Here is a 6,770-nt window from a genome sequence, read left to right on the forward strand (position 1 = left end):
CAAAAAACTTGGCATCTTTCATTCACAGTCTTCGATTCCAAATAATGGCTGGGGTTACAGCACTCAGAAACAGACGTGTTTGTCCAGTCGAGAGATTTTGCTCTGTAAAAATGTTTTCTGGAAATGCAAAAAAAAATTTCCTTTGGATGTCGCGAGTAACACGGGTTCGGTATGTTTTACTGTGCTTTTGGAGCAGAATTACTCCCCCCTCTGTGCAATTGATGCTCTCCCGGCGGAGGAAGGTCTGCTTGTCTACCATTGAGGTAATGCAAATTCGCAGCCCGGCAAGACTAAACCTCGATGCGATGCCCTAGATGACCAAAACACGTTGCCCTGCCGTTGAACGCCTCTATAAGCTTTTTTGGTGCACTTTGGTGGTCAACTGCGCAACGACGACGACAAAAATTGATATACTCGATATCGAAGCAACTGCCTCTGTGACTCAATGGGTAAGACAATGTTCCGCTGCGCGTTCGTGTCCCGGCCCCGGCGGCCGGTTATCTGGCAGAAGAGAAAACCGAAAACGCCGAGATGTCGATATATCGGCGCGTGTCACAGATCCCGAGGTGTTGAAAATTAACCCTGAGTCATCCACTACGCGCGTCTTCCAGACAGGGTAGGTTCGGTGTTTAAACTCTAAAATCAGAATCTAAATCGAAGCAAGTCGCGACGACTGTCACTCCATTAGCTCCAATGAGCACCTGGCCAACGGACATCTTTGGCTGCGGCGCAGTGGAGCCACTTAGCAAAAATTGGCGCTATTTTTACATTGGTAACATTTTGTGGAAAACCAGTGTTCCGGGTTAGACGTGAAATTTCGGAGCCATCCGCGGCTCACAACTCAGGGTCTTTCGCTCCTAAGGGCACGTTACTCATTTGTCTTTAGATTGGAAGTGCTGTTAACAGGATTCGCAAGAAAGTAATTCGTTGGTGCTAATTTTCCTCAGAATTCATGTTTAGCCCAGGTAGATCAGGCTTACCTGATATAAAGTGTGAAAAGGAACTCTTTCCATAGGAATACCGTCGAACATTTTGCATTTTGGCATCACTTTAGTGTGCGCGTGCTGTCGCATACTTTCTACTTCCTGCTTAAGTGCTTTGAAAGGGACATTTGTATCACTCGTAGTAGGCCCACTGTCATCGCTGCCAGCAGCTTTACTGCGGGCATTATACCAACACAGCCATCACCAAGGATCTCGGTTACCACGACCATGTCCAAAATCTTCCTTGAACTCTGCGCATCTACTGAGAACAGAGCTCCTGGGATACCTTACCAGTTTTAGTAGAAACATAATGCCCAAAGATTCCGATTTTAGTGCCATTAAAAGAAATTATTTTAACACCTACGACGCAAATCTAGCCAAGCTCTTTCTTATAGGTACCTGGCAACTGAACATTGTCGCCACCCTCACGGGTACTTCCCGTACTACGTGGTGGGCCGCAGAACAGACAGCACTGCGCTTGTTGCGGAGACACGGCGATTTCATGATATCGCATACGACCTGTTAGGTCGTGAACTGTGGACATTCTTTGGATAATTGGCTGTTTGGAGGGAATTATTTTTTTATTTTATTATGACCACGCCTTCAGGACGACCGACAGCAATGGATACGTTGATTGCGCACCGTGAAGTAAGTGGTTGCTGACATTTTTGTCCGCATCCGTGCGCGGGAGGCGGTTGTAATGTTTTTACATTGTGCTGATGAAACTGACTGGTAACCACCAAAGTAAGGTAGAATATGCAGTGCCCAGGCGATCGCTGGAGACAAGGGGTCCCGTTTGGAAAGCTCCATCTGTTTCCTCTGTTCTTATCAGGTGATTATTTTTGGGTATGGAAACCTAGTAACCCATTCCAAACTGATAGAATGTGCACGCACTTGGTTAGAGACAGGGAGTTTCAATATTACCTCTTGTTTTTTTCTTGGGAAGTCTTGTTTTTCTTCGATTCGTCGCGAATTTCTGTATCTCGCACTGCAAGGGAACGTAATATTAAACAGCTGTAAGAAGTGGGTTTTCTAGCTAGAGTGACAGTATCACTCCAACGAAGTCACTCGGGCTAATCATTCGGGTAAAAAAATAATGTCTGGTTCGAGTTGGACTCCTCAGTTGTTTTCCGCTTGGCCACCGCGATTTGTTTCATCTTGTGCAATGCACTGAATGAAGGCTAAGCACAGCCTTAGTGCGCGCAAAAAACAAACACTCTTCCTATTTTTTATATATTAGTATATATATGCGGTCAATAATTAGGATTGGGGAGAAAAAAGACCGGAACGAGGGAGATTGCGAAATACAGCCCTCAGAAAAGTTATCAGGTTGTTTTTGCTTCTAACACCACCCTTGGGTCCGCCCCGCGTTAGAATACACTTGTTGCACGCGATGCTTCCACGTGTTAGGTGGTTTTTCCGAGCTTCCGCACGGTGAAACAAAGTCAACCCGAAAGGGCAATGTCGTGAGGCCAACCTCCAGTTAGCATGTAGGAGCTTCATGTATATTTTTGTTCCACATACTTGAAATATTTTGAACGGAAAATCTGCGCATCGAATCAACGACCAAACATTCGCCAAGCATTAGAGGTTTCGAATATTCGCACACTTCTTCGGTTGGCTGGTGGCGCGTTCAATACAGATTTCTACCTACTGTCTATCATAACATGAAACATTGAGCAAGTTGGTGTGGCATGACGGAAAAATAAGCAGTGCAGATTGTAAGGACGTGAGAAGTTGCAAGCGCCATTTCAGAATATTAGTATTGACAGCGATAGTTAAACGTTTGCACCTGTATGCAGCAACCATAAACCAAAACCCAGCGTGTACGGTAAAATGAAACCCAGCGAAGGACGCGGCAATTGGGCCTTTTAAGATAACAGCTGCGCGAAGTAAACATCTTTCTAGTTAAGCGTATTGTTCAGCTGACCTAGCAGTCGGTGAAGTCGTCCTTAGTAAAAAGAAAAAAAGCACGTTCCTGCGTTATAATTAAAGCCAGGGCCGGATCCCACGTTCATAGCACAGACGGAAACCGTTGGAATAGGCTAGGGGGAGATGAATAGGCCACTAGCATCTGTCGGTCGCATTAACGTTTGAAAAGTTACAATGAGACGTACAACGCAAAAGTAAAATACTGATGGATATATACACGCATTGTGAAGGCAGAAGCCTAAATTTACGCTTGCTTGGCGTATCCAGCGACCCATGATATCGGTGCGCTGTGCTGCTGAGCAGGAGGTGGCGTGTTCGATTCCCGACCGCGGCGGCGGCTTTTATCATTGAGACAAAAAGCAAAAACGGCCGTGAGTGCGAGATTTCGCGCACGTCAAAGATCCCCAGGAAGTCAAAATTAATTCGGAGCCCTCCACTACGCGCTCCAAATCGCCTGCTTTGCTTCCGTGCGTTTAATCCTACAATCAATCAACCATGCCAAAGGTGAACTGTGTGCCGTAGCGTTCCCGCGACACGTCGAAAATGTTCTTGCTGTCGTAAAGTTGTACGCCTTTGTCCCCATGCGATATGAAGCAGGTTGGATTACGTTGTTCCAAACGCGGAACGGCGGTCTAGCAGACGGCTGCTACGGAGCTCTTCCAATGCAGGCACAGTTACGGCCTATGGTGGTGCTGCCTCGCCGAAGGAGCAAGCCCTGTTTAGGTGTCGCACGCTCCATACACGCACAGCTGTGCTCGAACACCCACACCAAGGTCTACTGCTGCTCGTTGCTGACCCGTTGTAATGAAAACCGATAGAAATTTATTTGCCTTATAGCCTATGACGGGTTTCCGCAGACATATTTATGCACATATACTCCTAAGATTACACAGCAATAAAAAACAATAACTGGCTGCCTGCTCCACTGCGCTAGGTAATTCCGACAGTGCAGCGAGCACTAAGAGGCGACTCCACCCTTTGAGCTGACCAGTCTCCACCAGCGTTTTTTCATAGCAATATTAGAGCGCACTATATTATTCTGGTGTACTATACAACCATAATGTAGAGTAGCACAAACTCGCGTTCGAAGTATCGTTGCGCTTTCACAGGGGTCTAAACAAACCAACAGCGGCCGCAAAAAGGGTCTTCCTCAAGAAGCGCCCAAACTACCATTTCCAGCCACCATTGCACGATATGATTACAATTTGTTTCGCGACAGGCAGTCTCGTTAGTCGCGCTCTTAAGATTACTTTTTGCCTTTGGAGATACATAGCGTGTGATTTTTTACCTCTCGGTGAACAGCGCTACAAATTGCTTCACGGTCTTTGGCAGACACGATTAGAGTTTTGGCAAAAACGTTCTTACAGCATCATAACCAATGATGCGATTTTTGTGAGTGGTGTGTGTCGTACAGCAGAGGTCGAAGAGAAGCTCTCCGCGGACTTTAGGGCAGTTTGTGGTGTAAATGGCCCCTACTGATAATCTTTAAATTCCACATTGTTACTGTGCCGAAAAGCTAGCGCTCTGCGTGGCTTCAAAAATGTAAGAAGAAACACAATGCATTACAACGCATTAAAACAATGCATTAAAAATTTAAGTGTCTTGTTTTTTCTACAATGCGTTGCATTGTTTCAATTACGGCCAGTGCCATGTGTGCACCTAAAGGTATTTTCAAACATTATTTGACGAAGCTCTGTTGATATTTTATCCAGGGCTTACAGTACAAGAATGGCCTTGGTTGGTGGTAAAATCGACCTAAATAGCAACGACACACTGAAAAATTCCCCTACTGGCACTTTTTAAACCTTAGCGCCTCCCTTCAATAGCTCGCCTAGGATAAATATTGTCCAAATTGGAATGTCCTAGTTGCGACGCCGCGGCGCTGGGTCCAAGGAAACTTACGCGCAAACAGTTAAATTTTGCGAACCTGAACCCATTCCACACGCCACGCTCTTAAACAGGTGGGAGAATGGCTTTGTTGTATTCCAACTCTTTACAAGCATTATTTAGGGCTCGGTTGGAGATTGGTTACATGTACGGTGGGGTCTTGTCGGCAGGGTTGTGTACCTTCTGCATTCAAAGTGCGCACACTGAATAATGGTGCTGGCGATACCACGGAACTGAAACGAAAAAAATCTTTCCAATGATTCCTCTATTTCACATGCCTACTACCTGTAGCCACCCTCCTGGTTCAGTAACAGATTACCCAAGTGTGTTGTAATGCGCTATGACACATGGAGTCCGTATGCTGGGAATACTTTATTAGTCACCGTGATATTACGATATTTGCCACCTCATATCTACAGCCAAACCTGGAAGAGGAAAGGGGATGGAATAAGAGAAGAAAAGCAAAGGAAAGGATGGACGGTATTTGTTGGCTGATGAAGAGGATGAGGCCTAGAAAACCGAGCCCGGCAGAGGAGTTTGGCCCTGACGCTGGTGGAGAAGGGTATGCTCGTGCCAAGCACTGGGACACTCAAACGAGACTAGTGCTCCTGCCGCATTCCGGTGTCTAAGAACGAATGCTCTGTTAATAGGGGGCCCTAGCAGCCTGAGGCCCCGAGGGCCACCCCGATCTCTAGGGAGCCTTGCGCCGTACCCACGAAGCCGGACACCTGGACTTCGCTGCGCGCACAAATCATGGCGTGAAGCGTCCAGCGTGTCAGGAACCGCGCTAGATGGCACCTCGTGACGGTCGTGTACTCGCAACCGATAACGTGTGCGTCTTGTAGAGTTAGCAAGCCTCTCAGCTCCCATCCTGGCAGAGCCCCAGACACATTACGACCAGTAACGAATGTTGTCTCCTTTCTTGAAACACTCCTCTCAAACCTAGGTGGTTGTTATGGTAGACCCCAACGGCATTGTGTAATACGCACGGATGCGTCTATTCATAAGGAGTGGGCCATTGCACGTGCAATTTTTTCGATCCCTTCCTGCTTGGTTGCGACAACGGTCGACCTTAATACCGATTGAATAGCGGGCTGTCGCCAATTTCTTTCCAATTGCGTAATACAACTCATTACCTGCCCCACTGAACCTCTACACCCCTACAGCACGCGAGCTGCCGCTGGGGTTTATTGTTGGCCGTGCAGGCGGACTGGGTTACGGCCGTGCTTAGGTCTTAGGCTCAGAACTGTCCAGCCGGTTTACCCTCTATACTGGCAGCGAGCGTATGCCTTTGAAACCCTATTACCCAGACATTGTTCTCCACCTGTCCCTCCTGCGGGGAATTACCACCCCCATACCACTCCCTATCGCGCCTCCAGGCTGTGCAGTTACGGGTACATGAAACATAGTCTTTTTTAAGTTTGGTATTCGCGATGTCAAACCCCAGAGGGCCCTGTTTGCGTTGACGTTACCACCTCTCCGAAAGGCATACAGCTTTACTTGCATAATACAGACTTGCCATTTTTCCAAAAAACCAGCACTCCAAGCCTAGTAGCTCCTAGTAGCTCGTATGCACATTCCCACCTGACCAGATACGACAGACAGACAGACAGACAGACAGACAGACAGGCAGGCAGACAGACAGACAGACAGACAGACAGACAGACAGACAGACAGACAGACAGACAGACAGACAGGAGGGAGGCAAAAGTTTAATGAAGGATGGGTCTTGCATCAAGGTATAGGGAGGGCTTAATAATTGCCCACGGTGGCCGCTGTGTATGAGAAGAGCCACGGGCAGTCCAGGATATCTTTTGGTCAACGACGTAGCCGTATCCATTTGCAATGACTGTAGCCACTTTAGCCGGGGATTGGCTCGTGAACATACAAATTTTTCAGTGTGCGACCGATGATGACAACTTCCCAGAGCCAGTTGTTTTTTGAAGGCACACCGCTGAAAATTCTGTG

Source organism: Haemaphysalis longicornis, unplaced genomic scaffold (genome assembly GCF_048455015.1).
Source record: "Haemaphysalis longicornis isolate Haplotype H1 unplaced genomic scaffold, Haemaphysalis longicornis Haplotype H1 scaffold_13, whole genome shotgun sequence".
Lineage (NCBI taxonomy): Eukaryota > Metazoa > Arthropoda > Arachnida > Ixodida > Ixodidae > Haemaphysalis > Haemaphysalis longicornis.